General features: G+C 38.4%; 1 long non-coding RNA gene across 1 annotated transcript; it reads left to right on the forward strand.

Moving 5' to 3' along the window:
* The first annotated feature begins 3,478 nt into the window (after window positions 1-3,478).
* Window positions 3,479-5,005, forward strand: LOC147867363 (uncharacterized). Its single transcript, XR_015532392.1, has 5 exons — window positions 3,479-3,604; window positions 3,843-3,951; window positions 4,050-4,123; window positions 4,307-4,758; window positions 4,877-5,005. It is a non-coding gene; the product is annotated as an uncharacterized LOC147867363 (long non-coding RNA).
* Window positions 5,006-11,004: the final 5,999 nt, after the last annotated feature.

The following is an 11,004-nucleotide window of genomic DNA, read 5'->3' on the forward strand; positions in this document are numbered from 1 at the left end:
CTGGACTACTAATGATGTTGAACGAAATGACACTGGCCAAATTGCCTAGGACTACACGAATTGGTTCAGACCATTCAACTATATCACCTGATGCTATGGAGCGTACATCAATGACTCCGATAGACACTGGGCTTGGGAGCTTATGCAACTGAATATTATGCATTACAGTAAACTCACAATCCATGAAACATGAGTTGGCTCCAGAGTCTAAGAGGGCAGAAGTTGGGACTCAATGGCACCTAGATGTGTTAAGCTTGACTTGTGTAGAGAAAACTCAACTAACTTGACCGGATGAAATGGAACCATGACTAGGGACGAACGCTATATGCCTAGGGTTGTCCAACAAAATGGCTCCGATTTTGGCCTGGCTTACTTGTTTAACACATCATCTAATTGGCTAAGACATCAAATGTATTTTTAGGACAGAGACAACTAGGCCTACTTGGGTTACAAGAAGGTGGGACGGAAATTGAAATGGGGTTGTCATGGGCACTTACTTGGTAAACTTGTCATCATGGTTTATGTGGACAATTCACAGCAATATGTCCTAGACCACGGCAATAGAGGCATAGACAATTCACTCGACGTCGTTGCTTTTCAGCATCCGATAATGGTCCTCGACGTCGTGTTGTCTCGATTTCCATTGGAGTAGGGCCTTCCACCAAACTTGGCTTTGACACTTGGGGTGGAGTTGTGACCACCGAAGCATATGTTTCTGCTAGTCGGAAGCATAAAATTTTTCGGGCGTTTAGAACGCCGCTCAAATAAGCGATTGTCACATCGCACGGCCCGACTTATTGCTTCAATAATAGATTTTGGATCATCATGGAAGGTAAGAGGTAAATCCTGTAGAGAAACAGAGACAGGGAGATAGAGAAAGAGAGAAGGATGAATTCTGATTTTTTTTATTTCCTGTTTCTCTTCTCTCTCAATTAGAGAGAAGCGTGTGATGTTTTCATATAGGATACATGTGACTCTTCGTATCAAGAGTCATAACTATTTATTTTAATTATTTTACAATTTTATTCCTTTCCTTATATTTTCCACCACTCCTCCCTAAGGAAAATAATCAAAATTCTAAGCTTTTATCTTTGGTTTTTGTATGATTGAGTAGTCCGATGTTTTTGCAACATTGTAGATGTTTATGACTTGCTACTGGCTTTGTTAAGAAATCTGCCCACATCAAAGTTGATGGCATAAACTTTATGTTGATCTTCTTTTTTTCAATCATGTCTCTTAAGAAGTGGTGCTTGAAAGATATGTGACGTATATTGTCACTAATTCTTGGGTTGCTTGCCAACTTTAAGCATGCTTGATTGTCGCAGTAGATTTCTATTGGTTCTTCTTTAGCAAAATTTCTTCTAATATGGCTTTTAGCCAAATTCCTTCTTTTGCAGCTAGGGTAGCAGCAACATATTCCGCTTCTGTCGAAGATAGTGAAACCGTAGCTTGTTTTTTTTCGATCTCCACGCAATCGCTCCTCTGGCAAAGGTGTACACATAGCCACTTGTGGATTTTCGGTCATCCACATCTCCTCCCCAGTCGGTGTCGGTCCATCCATGAAGAGCAGTTGAGGGGTTTGCCCATCCACACAATTTTGGTTGGATCGACTCCGAATGCATGGATTGAAAAATAAGACACAAGTGTTTAGTATGTTTAAGATATCGAAGAATTCTCTTAAGTGCTTGCCAATGTTTGGGGCCAGGGTTCGTCATAAAGCGTGATAGTAATCCTGTACTAAAGCATAAATCTAGTCTTGTGCTACTAACTAGATATCGTATGGAGCCTATTACTTGTCTATAGGGAATGTTTTCCATTTCAGTTTCTTCTATGAGTGATTTTGAGCTATCTTCAATGGACAACTTAAGTGTGGTAGGAAGTGGGGTAGATATGGGTTTGCAATGTTCCATGTTAAAACGTTTTAGAATATTATCAATGTATCGAGATTGTGAGAGTGATATTTGTCCTAGACTTGTATTTCTTTTTACTTCTATTCCTAGAAAATAGGTCATGGGTCCAAGATCGGTGATAGGAAAAACTGATTTCAACTCTTGTTTACAAAAACTTAAATAAGATAGAGAATTTGATAATAAGGGAAAATCATCTACATATACTCCTAATATGATGAAGTTGGATGCCCATTTTCTAAGATAGATGTTAGGTTCACTTTTAAGTCTACTATAGCCACATTTTATTAAGAAAGTGTGGAGACGATAGTATCAGGCTCGAGGTGATTGTCGTAGGCCGTAGATGGACTTCCGAAGATTGCAGACGTGTGTGGGAAATTGTATATTTTAAAAATAGGGGGGTTGCGCCATATAAACTTCTTCTTCGAGGTCACCATGTAGAAATGCGGTTTGAATGTCCAAGTGATGAAGCTCAAGCTTTTGAACCGCAACGATGGCCACAAGTAGTCGAAAGGATGTTATTTGTAGTGTGGGACTGAAAGTATCTGTGAAGTCTATTCCGGGTACTTGTGTGAAACCTCGAGCAACTAGTCTTGCTTTGAAACGAACAGGTTGTCCTTGGGGGTCATACTTTACTCGGAGTACCCACTTGCAAGTGACGATCTTACGATCGGTGGGCTTTTCCACTAGGTCTCATGTTTTATTTTTGGTGAGGGAATGCATTTCATCTTTCATTGCATTTATCCAATTATCTGCATTTTGGCTTTGAAGTGCTTCTTCGACGTTGGTAGGTTCCTCGAAATCGATATGTGGACTGTCTACGTCGAGGTTGGATGTATGCCCCGTGTCAAGATCGCTAAAATGACACTCTAGTTCGTCTAATTCTTGGTAGATGTTTGATAGTTTTCTAAGGCATCTAGGAGGTGTAGTGTCGATGTTAGAGATGGGCAAGTGTTTAGTTTGTGGGGTATTTGGAGAGTTGAAATTGTTCAAAGTCTTTGGGTGTGACAAGACATATGGATGCCCAATGTTTGAGTGGTCAGTTCTGTTATGGGAACTGAGTGAAGGATGAGGGTTGGGTGACGTGGTCTTCAATTGTCGGCTGTGTAAGTCAACAATGGACAGTTCAGAACAGTCGCGATGGTATGTCTATGTCGGTCGCATGAGGTCGTGATTGTTTTAAGATTTTGGAGGTGTGGTTTATGTTCATACCAGAGTTCGAATGGAGTGAGGAAGCCTAGGGAGTGATGGTAGATTCGATTTTTGATATAGCAAGTTGTCGCAATAGCTTCTTCCCAGAATTTCGAATCTAGTTTTGCAGCATGTAGCATGCTGCGAGTAGCATTTAACAAGCTTCTATTTTTTCTTTCTACAGTGCCATTTTGTTGAGGTGTGTGTGGAACAGACCTCTGATGGTGGATTCCTTATGATTTGCAAAAATTTATGAATTCCTTTGAGTGGTATTCCCCTCCTCCTTCGATTTGTAGGGATTTTAGTTTGTGGTTAGTTAGATTTTCAGCGAGGTGAAGGTAATTTTTGAATGCAGATAGAGCTTGATTTTTTGTTTTTAAGAAAGTAATAACGGTGAATTTACTATAGTCGTCGATAAAGCTTATGAAGTATACTGATCCACTAATTGATTTTGTAGGAAAAGGGCCGCAGAGATCACTGTGGAAAAGTTGTAGGGGTTGACTACTTGTGGTTTGTCAACGTGGAAAAAGGATGTTGGGGCATTTTTCCAAGAATGCACCCTTCACAGATTTTCAAGTTTGTGAGGTGGGCTTTAGGAAGGCCTAATGCCATATTATGAAATTGCATATTTTTTATGGCTTGTAGATGAGTGTGTGCGAGTCGATGGTGCCACAAATTCGTTAAAGTAGATTGTTCATTTGTTGATGTATAGTGTGCTTCTAATGTGATGGTTGTGGGTGTGCATGGGATGCGATAGAGTCCGTCGTCTAGATGTTTACAGATGTATTTAGTTATCTGTCCATTCGGGGTTTTATGTTTAATTTGTGCATATGTTTCTTCGAACTTTATGGAGGTGCCATTTTTGGTTGCTTGACAAACGGATAGTAGGTTTTTTGTTATTCCAGGAACAAAATAAACATTGTCTACTATAAGAACTTGGTTGTTTTCTAGGAAGAGGTTTACGTCTCCTTTTCCTAAAGCATTTAGCCTACCATTATTACCAAACACGACGGGGATTGGTGATGGTAAGGGGTTATAATTTTTTATGGATTGTCTATTATTTGTCATGTGATGGGTGGCACCGGTAACGAAATACTAGGTGTTGTCAGATTTCTGTTTTGTATCGATTCCTACTATTAAAGCTTCGGCAAGGAATGCTTGCATGAGGTCGTCATAACCATCGTCAAATTTTTCATTATTTGTTTTAGTTGGGTATGATTCATCTTCTGAAATTTCTTCAGCTAAGTGGGCTTCTACTCGAGATCTAGATCTTTGATATGGTTGTTTAATTCTGGTTTTTCTAAACCTACATTGATTGTTTGTATGTCCAGGTTTCTTGCAAATGGTGCCGAAAATTTGTGAGAACCTAAGGCCTCCGGTTTGTGATCTAAAATTTTCTGGGTAATATTTGGGCTTGTATTCTGTTCTTTGATTTTGAGAGGGTAGTTTGTTATGGTATGCTATCATTACTAATGTGTGTTGTGTTTGTTCCGGCCAGCGTGCCTTTTTCATTGCCTCTTCTTGTCTTATACAATTTATGAGGTCAATGAGAGTTGTGTTTGTGTTGAAATTTTGGGTGGTGACGAAAGTGCTCCATGATGGTGGCTATGCACCTAATAGGAGAAGTCTTTGCAACTTTGACTCTAATTCAACTCTAGACGTACGACACTCATCTAGTTTGCATTTCCATGAGTTTATAAGTGCACACATATCCTCTTCTTCTTGCATCTTTAAAATTACTAATGAGTTTAGAGTCATGACCTGATTTCCATCTGTAGTTGGTTCGAATTCGTTTTTCAAGTCGATCCACATGGCGTTTGCAGTGCAACAATTTCTGAGCGCGTCGACTTGTTGGTCCTCGAGATTCGACATAATTTCTAGCTTTGCTGCTAGATCTTTTTCTTCGCATGCAGCGTAGTTCGGGTCTGACGTTGTGGGTTGCGTCTCGCTGCCCTCAACAACTGCCCATAATTTTAGTTGTTTGAATATGAGGGTCATTTTGCTACTCCAGACTCTATAGTTGGTGCCATTCAATTTGGTAATTGTTGTTTTTCTATACAGGAGGTTTTGGGATGATGAAGGAGTTGCCTAAGCCATGGTTGAATAAAAAAATTCAGAACCAGGAATGTACAGGTCTTTTAAAAAATTAAGAATTCTGGTCCACATAGCGTTTTGTTGACTCTGTTTGCTGTTTATCTATGAGGTCTTTGAGGAGGGGAAGAATTCTTGAGTGATTTGTTGATTCTGTTCTCTGTTTCTCTATAATTGTATATGAAATCTTGCTCTGATACCATGTAGAGAAACAGAGACAGGGAGATAGAGAAAGAGAGAAGGATGAATTATGATTTTTTTGATTTCCTGTTTCTCTTCTCTCTCAATTAGAGAGAAGCGTGTGATGTTTTCATATAGGATACATGTGACTCTTCGTATCAAGAGTCATAACTATTTATTTTAATTATTTACAATTTTATTCTTTTCCTTATATTTTCCAACAAATCCTTCACATCGTTGCGTAGACCTTGACGAAATTGGTCCATTAACGCCGCCTAACACCATGGAATATCACATGCTAGGAAACAAAAATCTACAGCGTAAGTGGAAGCAGGACGATCTCCTTGTCGTAATCATCAAATTTTGTTTATTGTTGTCCTCATACTATCGGTGTCTCCAAAGTTGGCTTGGAATTCTTTTATAAATCCTTCAAAATCCTCTAACAATGGTGAGTGCTTCTCTAGGAGTGGTACAAACCATGCTAACTCAGTACCGGTTAACAATGTACCAACTAGTCCCACTCAAGCAACATCAATTGGGTAATGGCTAGGATGCAATTTAATCACAGGTCGTACCTGATTTAAAAATCCACAAAATTGAGACCTCGTACCATCAAACTTGGCCGGAAGACTAATGTTTGGTTCTTTCGGCGAGGTTTGAACTTCCACCGCTTGTCGTTGCAATAGAGTAGTCTTCAATTGATGCACCCGTTGAGATCATTCTTCATATTATTGTACTTTCTCACCGCTTACTTGTCGTAGGTCTCCCAACAATCTTTGATTTTCTTGCTCCAATGCCAGGAATTTGGTTATTAGCATGTTGAGCTCGGAGAGAACGCACACATATTCTTGCTTGCCGACAGACTCCATAGTGTTATGACAGAAAATTGCTAGATTTGCTTGAATAAGTTTAAGAGAAGAACAAGTTGGAGAAGAAGAAAATAGAGTTTTGGTTCAAACTATCGTGACTTGAGAGTAGGAGAGAGAGAACACTAGAAATGGAAAAGAGTTTATATTATAAGAGAACAAAGGTTACAAAGAGTAGGCTAAGGGGCTGAAGACTGGTGTTGAACCAAATGAGTTGTGATGAATGAATAGACACCTATTTATAGGTCCTTATGGAGTATTCTAAAATGTTGTAGAATACTCTATATTATAATTATTATGATTATATATTATATATGTTATTATAATGGTTAAAGTTCTAATATGTAGAACAAGACGTTGTGGGTTTGAATCCTTGTAAGCCAAAATGTATGTCTTCATGACACCAACAAAGGTATTGGTGCATCTTGTATTCCCAAGATGCGAAGTTTGATCTGTCGAGTTTCTCGATAGGAAGAGTGTTTCCCATCTGAGTGTTCATGGTGTCATTTTTCTTCCCTGTTGTTAAGTTGGTTTTGTTTGATCATCAGCGTGTGACACAACATACTTGAGTGAGTTTTTATCAAACTACCACACGCTCTGATACCATATAAAGAAATGGAGAGTCTAGATGATCTCGTGCAGCGGAAGGAAATTGTGTGTGTGTGTGTGTGTGTGTGTGAGTAAGAGAGAGAGAGAGAGAGAGAGAGAGAGAACTTAGAGACAGAGAACAAGAAGTTGTATTAGCAAGAAAATGGTTACAACCAAACATACATCCAACTGTTTACTAGGTTACAAAATAGTTGGTTTAAATACCAACTAACTTAGGGCAACTGCCCTTTCTACTACTTACAAAACTAGCCAGAACCTAGTGTGTCCATTGCTAGTGTGAAAGCCATTACGTTGGGGAAGTTGGGTTTGACACCCAACAATTATAAATATGGAAATGCAAATACAAAGAAGTCCCTGTTGCATTTAGAGCATACCAATCTTACAAATACAATGACGATGTCCAAAATTTCATCATCGTCATTGTGGAATCATTGAACCATCAAGTTTACAACAAACTTGGTACCAAGTGAAAAAACATTATCACCATACACATGGAAGCAAAAAGAAATGGGCATTGGTGTATGTCTAGAGCACATCTCCTTTAGATTACATCTAAATCAAACCATCGTCAAGACTCAATATCATTGTTTCTTGTCCTACTTGTCGAATTTTCTATCTATTCTCTGACGATCTTTATCACGAGGAGTGCTGAGATATTGTTCTGCACATCTGACGACTGCATCCAACACTACTTCTGCCTACACCTACTTTGACATAATGTTAAGAAGAATGTAGGAAGGTTTACTTGTATATGTGAGTTGTGTGTGATATCAATGGAATAAGAACTCTTCCACAGATGACATAAGTAGGGCTTTGGTGTTGATCGAGATGAACGATATCTCAAGCTTCCTCCTTACCTTTCTGTCTCTTGTATTCTGTTTGTGTGTTTCTTTTCTCTAATTTTCGATCTCTATTTTCTAATTTTCCTCTTTTTTGGTTTTGTTTCTTTTTTGTTATTTTTCTACGTTACCCCTCAGATGTTGCATATAAAGAACAAGTAAAAGAGTAGTGTTGAAATTACACAAATAATCCCTACCTTTATAGTTGTCAGTTCCACTTAAGTGACCCCCCCCTCCCCCCCACAGAGCATGATAACATTATTAGGCCTTGTACCATCATTGAATAGATTGCATATCCAACCTCTTCCCCTAACCTACAACCAAATCCCTTCGCAACCCTTTGCGCTACAAACACACTACCATCATTCATGGTTGTGATCAACTGATCTTGCCTCTAGTTGTGTATCCTGCTTCTGCAAGGTATGGAGTAACTTGAGTGGTTTTACCTGAACCTGTTTCACCGATAACAACTAGAATTAGATTATCATGTATTGCTTGAATCAATTCATGCTTCAACTCGTAAATATGGTCCCATATTAGAACATAATTGTCTTCTATGTTTTCCCCATCCTCACTCACCACATAAATCAAATTTCAAATTTCAGGTCTACATTGATCCAACAGTTCACATTTCAAATGAATATCAAAGTGTGGACTAGCTTAGAATATATTGACTAGGTTCAAATTTCTACTGGGTTAGGAAATTTTATGGCCATGTTAGAAAATATTGGCTAGGTTGGAAAATATGGTTAGGCTGGAAAATATTAATCATGTTTGAAATATGGTTGAGTTAAAAAAATATTAGTCGAGACAGAAAATATTACCAGGTTAGAAAATATTAGCCGCATTAGAAATATTGTAGCTGTGTTTATAGCCATGATGGAAAACATGGGTTGGGTTAGAAATAGTGCAAAAAATTGCAGTAGTCAAGTTAGAAAAGGTAAACCATGTTAGAGTGGTTAGAAATGTCATAGAAGAAGATATAGTTGGGCTAGAAATGGCAATGCTCAATTTGTGCGCTTTTATTGGATAATGATTCAACCATGTATATTTCACCAAAATCTCGAAGTATTCCTTGCATCGTTGCTATTTTCCTTGCTTAATATTTGATACCAAATAGAAAAATAAAGACGGGCTGCAACATGTACCGATGTGTGCGGTTTCCCTGTTTGACAAATAATATAATTTTGTAGTTAGCAACATATGTAATATAATATGTGAAAGTGTAAGCCTACATTTTTTTCCATGTCATGGTACATTGATGTTGCGAAATGACACCGTTTACAAAGGAATCTCAACTATGTTGCACTTCCATATTCCTAACCATTTTTCACACCTTAGATCCAAGTAAAGCGTAAAAAATTGTTTTTGTGTCATTTGATATTTTTTCTTGATTCCCATGTGATTCGAAGTAGTTCATATGAGGGTCTTTTTGAACCTAAAGAGTGTACTTAAGAACCTATTATTCCATGGTCACGGTCCCAATTGGAAGTGACATTGTCTAGAGAAATAGGAGGGTTCATGGTATGATATTTGTTTCTTGATTTAGACAAACTTTATATGAAAACACTTTTGGACATTTTCAATTTTTTCCCAAGAGGACTTACGGATGCTACAACCCCACACTAGTGCGTGCCACCAAAGTGTTGAAAAGGTACTTCTTGAGGACCTAATATTTAATTTATCTACCATTGCATGTGGTATTTCCTGGCTCTCTAAGTGCCATGCACCAATCAACACATTCATTCCATCTACGACGTGAGGGAACTTCAAGGCCAAGGTATTGAAAGCCTTCTATGGTTATATAGTGGCTCATTATTGTATATAATTGATGGATTATTGTCTCTTCACAAGCATTATCTTTGAATGCCCTGAACTTGGTATACATGCAAACCTCTTTGAATGCCCTCATAAACTTACGTGCATCTCAACAAGTACTTGTAAAAACCACCACATGCTCTATGTACCAAAAGACAACATTCTCAATGACAACTTATTCCTTTCCAAACTTGGACAACCATTTGTTTTGATCCATCAATGCATATACACAACAAATATTTGGGGAGAGTGGGCATCCTTCTTTGTTGAACACCAAATTGTGGTATAGAAGGAATCTAGAACTTCCTTTTGCCCAAACACACGCATAGCCTACTCTTAGATTAGGGGAAAAGTTGCAAGCATATCGACACTCGGTATGTACCTCGAGGTCTTCCATGCATGTACATATATATATATATATCTATATATATCTATATATATATATATGTATGTATGTATATATCTAAAGGCTCTCTCAGCTCAGCTCACGAGAGGTACCATTTCATATAAAAAAAAGAAGCTATATATGTATATGTATTGAAGGAAGGAAGGAAGTATGTATACATGTGTATCTATGTATACGAGGTCTTCTTTATTTCTTTGGAAAGAGAGACGTGACTGACTGACGGACGGACGAAGTGACTGACGGAATGCAATGCTGGCTGACTTTTGACCGACCGACAGACTGACGGACAGACTGCCTAGGCGCCTGCCGCATGGCGTCAGCCAGACCAGCTAGCTATTATAGCTATACATATAATATGTATGTATATCAATCAATATGTATAGGCTATGGTAAATACATATATATGTAATGGTAATACATACATACATACATACATACATACAACCCTAAGAATCAATTTGGCGTCTCCATTCAGCGGGAACCCTAAAACTTGTAAATCCCCTCCCCCTCCCCCTCCCCCTCCCCCTCTCAGCAGCGTACGTCCTGAATGAATGAATAAATGAATGAAGTTATGAGCACCTATACATATATACATACATACATACATACATACATACATACATACATATCTCCCTCTCAGCCGCCTTCCTTATTTTTGCTCCCTCCCGCCGTTCTGCTTTCCTCGGAGCAGAGCAGATCAATCAGATCAGAGCACAGAAGAATGCCAAATTTTTTACCTCTTCTCTCAGCGCACTCTACTTTCTTTTCTCTCAGCCAGCAGAAGAATGCCTAATTTTTAATACATACATACATACATACATATCTTTGCTCACCGCATTCTACGTTACTTACTTATTTTATTATCTCTTTGCTTAGCGGAGATACCCCTAATTTATATCTCTGTTCAGCGCATTCTAATCTTCTATAACGAGAAACCCTAATCTGGTCTGCTTTAGATTTCTCTCTCTCTCTCTCTCTCTCTCTCTCTCTCTCCTGCTGTTGTTCAGTCATCATCCTAAAGAGAAACAAAAAACCCTTTCTTTACAACAAACAGTATGTATGTACTCGAACCAATTTCCAAACTTTCCTGAGCAGAA

The sequence above is a fragment of the Azolla caroliniana genome, unplaced genomic scaffold (assembly GCF_043228905.1).
Source record: "Azolla caroliniana isolate FFs.n. ecotype wild unplaced genomic scaffold, voAzoCaro1.0.p SCAF_2, whole genome shotgun sequence".
NCBI lineage: Eukaryota > Viridiplantae > Streptophyta > Polypodiopsida > Salviniales > Salviniaceae > Azolla > Azolla caroliniana.